The sequence below is a fragment of the Barbus barbus genome, assembly GCF_936440315.1.
Source record: "Barbus barbus genome assembly, chromosome: 42".
Classification (NCBI taxonomy): domain Eukaryota; kingdom Metazoa; phylum Chordata; class Actinopteri; order Cypriniformes; family Cyprinidae; genus Barbus; species Barbus barbus.
The window spans coordinates 4398368-4409780 of NC_136720.1; the positions used below are offsets into that span (position 1 = coordinate 4398368).

An 11413-nucleotide genomic window follows, 5' to 3' on the forward strand; every position below is an offset into this window, starting at 1 on the left:
GTGTTGGGAGGGACTACGAGATTAAGAGTCAATTTAATATTACAGGAAAGTATTGGTTTTTGGGAGTATTATTAGAAACCATGTATTTTAAGTTGCACAAGATATGAATCACAAAAGAGAAAAACAGTGTTGTCAGTGACAGGAATAAAATATATGCTGCAAATCGGTGTAAATATTTGTAATTTCCTATAGTATCATGATATAAACTGGAGTAACATTGCAGAAAAAATAACCCAGAGGGTGGCGGTAAAGCAACGCTTTTTTGATGCAAGTCGCCGTTAAACCTCGAAGAAGAGGAGTCTGGCGACATGACGTCTAAAGACCGCGCCGTGTTCCTGCTTCTGTTATGATTCGGCTGAAGAAAGGTTTGTTGATTTACGCATTTAAATCGACTCAAACTTGTATGTGTGGTTTTTACAAGAGCTCTTAAATGAACGAATCTATTATGGAGTAGTCTATAACACGAGAACGCTTTATTAATGTTGTTTTGTGAGTAAAGCGCATTCAGAAAAGATGCGTCTGGTTATAATCGATCAAATGTCACAGCAGTGTAAACACAACACAAACACACGCGGGTGTAATCAAGGTTAAGCCTGTCATCTACAAGAATAGCATGAGCAAAACACTGAAGAGTGAATCACAAACATGTTATGTGTGTCTTTATAAACCAAGAGCTGAGAGATAGTGTTGTACTTGTGAGATCTGAATTAGTGCAGTTACTGCGCATACTAATGGTCACAGCAGGACAATTTATATTTTGTTATACATAATATTGTTCGACATTTATTGATACTGATTCCTGTTCGTTTGTTTTTTTCTTTGTGGCTAATCAGGCCATTAATATACTCTGACAGGAGAGATTTACTGTGGATTTATTATTTTTTCCCAGACAGAAATATTCCCTGTGAAGCGACTGAGAACTACGTGACGCTATTATAAAGATGGCATTTATTAAAGAGGAGAGTGAAGACATTAAGATTGTAGAAGTGTTCTCGATCAAACAGGAAGTCCCTGAGGAGCAAACAGGTTGGTTTTCATTCTCAAAGCTGAACCTTATTAAAATGTCCCACTTTACAGAATGATATTATTTTAAATGGAGTGGGTCGCTTCATGTGATCGGCTACCTTTTGGGCATGAATTGCCATTTTTAATTTTTCTGGTTAACCACTGTGCCAATTAGGGCTGCACAATATTAGGGAAAAAAACTCACATTGTGAAATCTTTAGTTTTTATGCTATATATATTGCGATGATAAAAACCCCACCAAATGACTTGAATAGCGCTATTTGGGGGGGAGGGAAAATCAATGATTGGGGTGATTTTGTAGATGAATAAAACAGCAGAGAAAATAAGCAAATTACAAGCATAGATTAATACAATAGAACAAAGATACAAATGAAATTTACCAACAGTAAACTGATGCCTCGTTCTATTTATGACATACTGACACAAAGTTCAAATGATTTCCAAAGGTTGAGAGACTAGCTGTTGACAGCCTATGACATGACTGCTGGTGAAAATGTGACTAAAGAGGCACCTGAAGGACATGGGAGCTTTCGCACCATGTAGGTCCAGGAACTAGGCTATAGGAATTCGCACCACCAGAGTAGTAATCCAAGAACTAATTTTCCCCCTGGGCCATTTTCTTGGTTGCATTCACACCTGCAGTACGAACTCTAAAGCGACCGTTAGTGGTTTCATTTAAGCACAGCATTTACAAACATTAGAATCTGACATTTAAACTAAATCCGCTTGATTTGAGGGAGTTAAATGCCTGGTTTTGCGATATACTCATAGTAATTGGTGTCACCCAAGCTTGACTCTTCTCTAAGGCCCCGTTGACCCAATTCTGTTTTTTCGCTCATATGTGACACAGATCGGATCTGTTCTATGACAGTGTAAACAGGAAAAACACATGCATTTGGATCTAGCGAGATGTGGAAATAAATCGGATATGTGCCAATGCGACTGTCATGTAAACGGGCAGATTGGCTTTTCTGAGGCATCGCGTTCTGTACGTCATTTAAAACTTGACAATTTGTTACTTCTCCACGGCTTAAGGACGTTATTTGAGACCCATTCTTGTAAAATGAGTGTAAATGCGCACGGGCTATTTTGAGCTACAGGCACAAAAAAAAGTGAAAAATGTCGATTTTAGTTGAATTTGAGATTTTCACAAAAATTTGTTCATTGAGCTCTCGTTTAGCGATCCCAATGCTCCAAATAGTAATTAAACATCTAAAAGTATCTTTAATTGTATATTTTGTGAGAGGATCTGACATCTGAAGAGCGCGCATAATGGTGCACGATCCCGATAAATACACAGAATTACAGTATTTCAGTTCCCGCAAACATAATCTGTTCTGTCTTAAGTGAACGCTTGGGGAACGACATCTGATGTGTAACTTTATGATTCGTGCATTACAATAGGCCGTCTGTCTCAATGTTATCTATCAATAAAAGAGATCACTTGTAGTTTTAATCATTTATTTGTAATGAGAACACTGAAGTGATTTTTACATTTGGTCATTTGTTTTTCATAGGCTATATGAACGCTTTTGTTCAGATGTAAAATCATAAAGGTAATGCATTATTAGTTTCTAGGCTACTGTTTTGTATTTTTGCATGTGTTCTTATTTATAACAGGAAAGATAAAATATAAAAACAGCTATATTGTGATTATTAATATAGTAGCCTAATTATTAATAAGAAAAAAATCGAGGAAAACTTTAATCTTTCTCATTATCAACCTTGTAGAGGTGCTAAATGACAACAACGCATGCGGGATGTTTCAGATGGTATGGCAAGTGAAAACGCATGAATCGGATATCGGTCGCAATTGAAAGTACGTGTAAATGGACAGCCAGAAAATTCGGATGTAGGAAACAAATCTGAATTGAGCATCAAGACCGGCAGAGTAAACGAGGCCTTAAAGGGATGAGAGTTGAGCGCCTGCATTCAGGTCCCGCCGTAATAAAGGCATCTCGAAGCGAATCGATGCATTTTTATTAGAAAACAATATACATATTTAATACTTTATAAACCGTAATCTCTAGCTTCCATTAACTATTATATGCGTATACATGGGAGTGGCATTCCAGCAGATGACGTAGGCATAGAATACATGAATAGAAATGAACAGAACATAAGCGGCTGTTATGACCGTTTTGTAACTTGGATAAACTGGAGCAAAATGTAGTTTGTTGCCTTTTGTTTATGACTATTCTTAAAAGGATAGTTCACTCAATAATGAAAATTCTGTTATTAATCACTCACCCTCCAAACCCATAAGACCTTCGCTCATCTTCGGAACACAAATTAAGTTTTTTATTTTTTTCTGGTGAAATCCAAGGACTTTCTGATTTTCCATAGACAGCAATGTAACTAAAATGTTTCCAGGCCCAAAACATAGTAAGGGCATAATTAAAACAGCCCATGTGACATCAGTGGTTCAACCGTAATTTTACTAATTGTTATGCGTTTTATCTTAGTTTTGATGTCTGTTGCTTTAACCCTCTAAGCGCCAAAGTCGCAAAATTGCGACAAGACGTCATACTTCATGAAATGGGCTGTAGTTCCTAATCTGGTGTAATGGCTCATTTGTATTCCCTTCCACTAGATGGCAGACATGTAGTACTTCGATTCTAGGCCAAAATTGTTCGAGGAAATAGCAGAGTAAGTGAGCTATCGTGTCATTGATGCGGAAGCAATTCAGTTCATAGCGTGTGAGTAAATTGTGAGATTTGTGAGAGAAAATCGCCAAACGGCTAATAAAAAGTTGTACTGTGAGGATGTGTTGCAAATGTTATTGGCCGATTCTGACTCTGAAGGGGAATATTTGGCTTTTGGAAATGACGATCGGCCGTCTAATGATCGCGCTTCTCCCGGTACACCTTTTCCGCGCAATGGTGCCGCGCGCAAGGCGCGATCGTGCACAAAGCACAAACAAGTGATCATTTCAACACTTTGCCCAACGGGGATGGGGGTGGCAGGGGTGGACGTGGTCTTAGTGTCCATAGGAGAGCTGTTTCTCTCTGATGATCGGCCAGATTGCGCTGTTTGTTCTGATCGCGCGCGCTCAAAGTGCCGCCGGCAGACAGTACAGGTGCGGTGTGTGGGGTCGGTCTGTGCGCTGTGCCATGCAATGAGAGGTACCATACTCTCAAGAACTATAAACTGTCACATAGATACCTGATTGGACAGATAGCTGGTCAACTGATCAAAAAATAGGCACATGTATTTTACTATGGCACAGTAATATAGTAATAATTTACTACTTTCTCCTGTTTTACTGTTGATTTCCTCTTTTCCTGATCATTTGGAATGAGGATAAAAAGACAAAAAACAACATGCAAATAAGTTCAAACATCCATTCAATATCTATTATTTCCTGAATATTACTGATGAACTGATCAAAAAGTAGGCTACTGTTCACATGCGTTTTACTACTATATAGTATAGTAATATAGTAATAATTTAGTACTTTCTCCTGTTTTATTGTTGGTTTCCTCTTTTCTGATCATTTGGAATGAGGAGAAAAAGACAAAAAAACAAACAAAAAAAATCAAACATCAATTCAATATCTACTATTTCCTAAATATTATGAAATTCAAGAGGGCCGCCCCTGATGACGTCATAATATGCAAATTAGATGAGTATATTTACACCCCACATAAACTTTCGGTCATGCCCAACATTTTTTTAATTTACAGTAGATCTCTATCTTTAAGCCATTTCAAGCCACAAGCTTTTGAAATCTTGATGTCAAAATCTAGCATTTTTTCCAAAAAACCCTGGCGCCTAAAGGGTTAAGCCATTAAACTGCTATTAACTTGTTTGTCTTTTTTTCACTTTAGACCTGGTGGCACTGAAAGAAGAGAATGAAGAACTGAAAGAAATAGAAGAGAAAAGTCAATATGAGAGACATGATTTCATGGCTGTAGAAAAATCCTTATCGACTGAAACAAATACGGTTCAAAATACTGAATCTAACAGTTGCCATCGATGTGGAAAGAGTTTCACGCTTAAAGGAAACCTTAAAGAGCACATGAAGATTCACACTGGAGAGAAGCCTTTCACATGCCAACAGTGTGGAAAGTGTTTCACTAAAAAAGGAAACCTTAAAGAACACATGAAGATTCACACTGGAGAGAAGCTTTTCACATGCCAACAGTGTGGAAAGAGTTTCGTTAAAAAAGGAAATCTTAAAGATCACATGTACATTCACACTGTAGTGAAGCCATTCACATGTGACAGTTGTGGAATGGGTTTCAAATATAAAGAAAGCCTTAGTAACCACATGCGAAGAATACATTCAAGAGATAATTGTTTTATATGTAATCAGTGTGGAGAGAGTTTCAGTAGTAAAGTAAGTCTATACAGTCATATAAGACTTCACACTACAGAGAAGCCGTTTATCTGCCAACTTTGTGGGGATGCCTTCTTACAAAATGGAAATCTGAAGTCACACTTGAGAGTTCACTCTGCAGAGAAGACTTTCCCATCAGTGTGGAAAGCGTTTCAGACAGAAAACAACCCTTGATTCAAGCATGACAAGACAGGTGAGAGTCCTTACACCTCCAAACTGTAAGGGATCCACAGAAATGTGTTATTCACTACTGTAAAGGGACATGACTTGGGATTTGTTTTTCATGCATTGCCTGCAGACATGATTAGTAAGCAATGGAATTAATTGGTGATTATTGACTTACATTTTTTCCAACAGTTTTGTCATGTTTTGAGTATCGTTAGCATAACAGAGAGAGCTCTAATGATAATGTCCTTCAGGGACAGCATATACTAGGAGAAAAGCAGAGGACCAAACACTGAGTCATGTGGCACTCCATACTTGTGTTTGTTGTGACATCTATTTGTTACAGAAAATATTAGCTGATGGATAGATTTGACCTAGTCGATGTTTATTGAGAATTATATTCAACATAATTCTCAAGCTAATCAAAACAATGTTGTGCGTTTCAATCAGAGACACACACACACTCCCACTATGTTCTACTATGTTGTCCATTGATGCTGTACGTAATCATGTCACTGGAATTCGAGTGATGATGATGATGATGATGCATTTATATAGCGCATTTATTGTGTATTGCCGTACACCCAAAGCACTTTACAATCATGTGGGGGGTCTCTCCTCAACCACCACCAGTGTGCAGCATCCACTTGGATGATGCGACGGCAGCCACAGTACAACGGCGCCAGTGCGCTCACCACACACCAGCTACAGGTGGAGAGGAGAGAGTGATAGAGCCAATCACGTGGATGGGGATTATTAGGAGGCCATGATTGATAAGGGCCAGAGGAGGGAATTTGGCCAGGACACCGGGGTTACACCCCTACATGATCAATTTCCCAACATGCAATGAGCCAGGGAACTTACCAGTGACTGAATTCGTGTACACAATCTACTGATAGCTCGGGGGCTAGGTAGCTGATTGAGACGCACCCATTATCTATGTTGTCAAAAGTGCTAATAGCGCTAGAAGAAAAATGTGCTCAAGATTGGATGCCAAAAGAAAGTAATGCATCAATTCAGTAAGTGATGTTGCTTAAATCCTAACTGAAATTGTTGACAAGTACCACTGCATAGTGAAGAGGATTCTCTGTCTAATATTTTAGACATGAGTGGCAGATTCAGGACTGGTCTGTAATAACACCGTTTTGATTTAACACTTTTGCCTTGGTCTTGATGTCTTTTGCTTTGAGCTATTAAACTGGTCTTAACTAGCATTTGTCTTTTTTTCACTTTAGGTCTGATGGTACCGAAAGAGAATCAAGAACTGGAAGAAATAGAAGAGAAAGATCAATATGAGAGACATGATTTCATAGCTGTAGAAAAATTCATAATGAAACAAACAAGATCAAAACTAAGTTACTTCACCTGCCATCAATGTGGACAGTTTCAATCAAAAACATAACCTTAAAATCCACATGAGATTTCACACTGGAGAGAAACCTTTCACATGTGATCAGTGTGGAAAGTGTTTCAAACATAAAGTAACCCTTAAGTCCCACACAAAGAGAAAACACTCTCAACATGAGTTCACACTGTAGTGAAGCCTTTTTATTTGCAAACAGTGGGAACAGCTTGTCACACAAAGGAAGTATTAAGTTGCACACAAGGCTTCACACTTGAGAGAATCCTTTCACGTGTCTTCAGTGTGAGAAGAGTTTCACATATAAAAGAAACCTGAACACAATGTGGAAAGAAATTGCAGTGCTTTGAGAGTGGAAAGAGGATTAAAAAGAGGAGCAGATTAAAAAAAATCATCCATGCATTCACTCTGGAGGAATGTAGTTTTAATTGTGGTTAATGTAATAAACAATGGCCCGGTTTCACAGACAAAACAAAGACACTGATATATTTAAAGATCAGTCATTGCAATTTTATTTCAGTTGAAACAGCTCAGACTTACATTTTAGTCTAGGACTAGGCTTAAGCCTTGTCTGTGAAACCAGAGGAATGTATTTTGCCATCACACTTAAGGCAATTCACACCGTGCCAACAGAGTACAATACACCACTTCTCAGACAAACCGCATGTTCAGTCAGTGAAAATGAGCAGACACTGACCACAACGATCAGACAAAACCCGACAAAGTGTCTGTTGGTGCAGTGTGAATTGGCTTATACACCTGAACATTCATGCAGACGTGAGACGACATATGTGTTCTTTCTGTGGAAAAAAACTTTAAATGGATCCGCAGTTTAAATGGCATCAGAAAAAATGTATGTACAGGTATGTGAAATCAAGGCTATGTTCACACCAAAGATGAATGTGGCCCAAATCTGAATGTCCACATTCATAACCTTTTGCATTTGCATATTTTGACTTTTGTGGCTTTTTATTTTTTGTCTTTTATATGAACTCGTGTCTGCACCTGACCATCTGCTTTGCTATATTTTAGCTGTTGTCAAACTTTTTTTTTCAAACCTTTGTGATTGTGAAATAATTTTTAAACTTTGCAAGTTTTTACATTTTCAAATCCTGAAAGCTAATATCTAAAAAAAGCATAATTAAACTTAATTGATCTCTGTCTTTCTGAGACAATGTTGCAGTGTAAACAAAATGTTATAAATTAAAGGACACGAGTAAAATAAATGTTGAACTGCAGTACTTCGTCTTTAGTGAAAGCACAAATATGTTGTCAAGTTGAGTCACAAGAATTAAATCAGTTGGTGTCATTTGTCAAGTCACCGTTCTATACAGCGTATAATGTATACGCTTCATACAGTACAGATTGTGTCAAAGCAGCATGACGGTTTTAAACAGGAAAATAATGTGTCGATAATGCAAGAGGACAATAGTAAATAGTTTTTAAATAAAAGTCAGTTCATTGTTGATTCAGTGATGTCATCGTCCAGCTCAGTTCTTTTCAAATAGTGTCTGGGTTATCAAGTTGACAGTATTTTTAGAAATAAAGTGTGCCCAACTAAGCAAGCCAATGGTGACCGAGGCAAGGAACCAAAACTACATCAGTGACAGAAATGGATAAAAAAGAAATGAAGATAAGGAGTTGGGGGGCAGTTCTCCTCTGGCCAGAAGAAACCAGCATGCAGTGGTTTAATTCCAGGCTGCATCACAGGTCGGATTGAGCAGAGGACTTTACTGAGGAATTGTGCTGATGACCGACGAGGTCTTCGCAATGGATCTGTCTCTGTGGCTCACCTAGTTGACATGGTCCCTGCTGACATTCAGGGCTGTAGAGTTCGTTTCTAGGTCCTGATCCACCATCTGATCTGGATACAGACTGGATCTGGTGGCTACGGTGACCTCAGAATAAGAATAAAAGAGACTAATATTAGTGTAGATGCCGCTCTTCTAAAGATGTAACAAGTATATCGGGTGTTATGGGAAGTGTTCCCGGTTGTGGTTGACCTAATTAATGCAGCCTAACAATCCTTTAACGGATTTGAATTACAGCGGTTGATCTAGAGTTTGTGATTAACTCTGCAGTGTGTGCACCTGAACCTGTGACACATGCAGCAAAAAAAGAAAAAGAGTCACACGGAACAGTGCATCAGTCTGATTCATTCACACTCTCGAGAGACAACGCAATTCACTTATCTGCTGAAGATGTTATTTCCATTTACAAGGCAGAAAAAACTGCTGCAGCAGAAAGAAAATTCACTGTAGATTAATTTAATTAATTATAGTTTCACAAAGAGCTCAAAAGAAAACAAGTTTAGTCATTTTGAAAGCTTTATTTAAAAAAACTTGTATATATTTAAATAATTTACATGCCAAGTTTAATATTACTTGCCAGTTCATTTAATAATTATTTGAATGTTTTATTAATGAATTTATATAATATGTATAGCTGTAAAAGGCCATTTTGTCTCTAAACTTCTTTGACTGTAAACTGATTTAATTTTAAGCAATAGAAATGGGGGAGTGGCTTTATTGCATCAGATATGTCACTTTCCTCACAGCTGATTGGTCCAGTTTGGGTTTGCGATCGCTAAACCAAAATAAAACCTGGGGTCCGCTCTTCATACTCCCTTGTCCCTCCTGCGTTTCCTTTTATGGTTATTTTCCTGTTCTTGTTTAATTAATTCATTTTCCCTTGATCACCTTCCTTGTGTTTAAAAGTCCTGAGTTTTACCTTAGTTTCTGTCCGTTCTACTTCGTTGCGATGTGTTTATCATTAAAACCATCTTGTTTGAACTTACCCCTGCTGTTCCTGGCTTGAGATGTGTCGCATACATGGATTACTCAGCGCAATTTTACTGTGGGTGATTTGGCATGATCCAGGATTAAGTTCTTCAAAGATCATCCCGGAATTGCTGTTATAGCAATACATAGATCAAACCTCCTCCTGAGCAGGCTTATTTTATGTAAACAGGATTAGATTGCATCTTTTTTAGCGAAGGTGATACTGAAATTCTGTCCCAGCCACTGCTACTTTCTCACATGACATAAACCTTACAGAATAATAATAATAATGAAAAAAAAAGACATTTTGAAAACAATTAACGTGTTATCAATATCAATGCTTGCTGTATTGACGCCAGCCAATCACTGCATTACAGATCATGGTTTCAAGTATCGATATACTGTATCTAACCTTTCCAATAAACACGACAACACAAAGCAACCAACACTAGATGTTTTAATCTAATTTGCTAAATTGTTTGAAGAACCGAATTAGCTAGATCAATTAACAGGATTAAAAGATCTGGCATCTGTCAAATGATCTCAGATGTACTAAGTGAGGTACGAAGAACAGACCCCTGCTCCAGAGCTACTATGGCGACGAAACCTGCTCAAAACCAACCCACCTTCTTGAGCTGGAGTTAACTCAAACTAAATGCAGACTTACCTGGGTAAAAACCAAAACCGGTTTTGTGCAACTGGCCTCAGGTGTGTCTGATGTTTTGTGTTGACATAAATACCTTACTGATACAGATGTGTTAACATGTTAAATATAATAAGTGTAAAGTTCAATGTAACTGTAACAAATGTTACCTTTTTGGCTTTTATGTATGCCCGCATTCAGTTGGTTATTTAACACCATTGGTTATTTTCTTTTAAAGTCGGCATGAAAAGGAAGTTGCGATTGTCTTTTTTTCTCTACTGTGACGTCTATCCGAGTGAAACGGCATCTGAAATGAGAGGGCGGGACTTCATTTCATCCTTCAAGAATTGATTGGATCATTGGAAGTTGGGGCGTTACTAACAAAATGTAGGCAGATCTGAATGCCAGTTTACAGTTAGTGGTGGGGGATTTCTCTCCACTGGATTCACCGCCGACACCCTAACATGAATAAATGTTTTATTTATTAAGGATGGCGACGACGATCAATGACACAAAACATGCCTAAACGAGAGAGAGAATGACTGAGAGCATCCTCAAGTCATATTCATGAAAAAAAAGTGTCCTAAGATTAATGTTGTCGTAATATCCTAATGTCTTTTCAATGTTTAAGGCAGTGGCGGCTGCTGGTCTTTCAAAGAGGTGAAGCTCATTTTCGGCCTACATCATACAAATTGTCTATTTATTTATACGTAAATTTTGCCCTACATTGCTTTTCATGAAAATGCTCTGTGACGCTGTCGTACTAACTAGGCGTCTTTTCCAGTGACTTGACCAGTGTCCTCTCAATGGCCAGCAGAGCTAGGCTGCTTAAACGGCCTTGGCCCATTGTGTTACGGGTGTAGGACTTGAGCCGCTTTAAACAGGAGAAGCTCCTTTCTACACCTGCAGATGTAGCTTCAATTGTTGCCACTAATGAGAACAGTTTGTAAAGAACACTGTCCAGGTCCATGTCTTTAACATGCACGCCAGAACAAATACGCGCTGCTCACACGCTTGCGGTGTGAAATGGGCATGAGGCTCTTGTTTAAGGGTGCTTATATTTGACTTTGATCTTTTTCACCCATATATATAATATA

General features: G+C 38.2%; 1 long non-coding RNA gene across 1 annotated transcript; it reads left to right on the forward strand.

Annotated features, from left to right (window-relative positions):
• The first annotated feature begins 287 nt into the window (after positions 1-287).
• Positions 288-8368, forward strand: LOC306861677. The gene is made up of 4 exons (XR_013783494.1): positions 288-365; positions 890-1026; positions 4857-5561; positions 6769-8368. It is a non-coding gene; the product is annotated as an uncharacterized lncRNA (long non-coding RNA).
• Positions 8369-11413: the final 3045 nt, after the last annotated feature.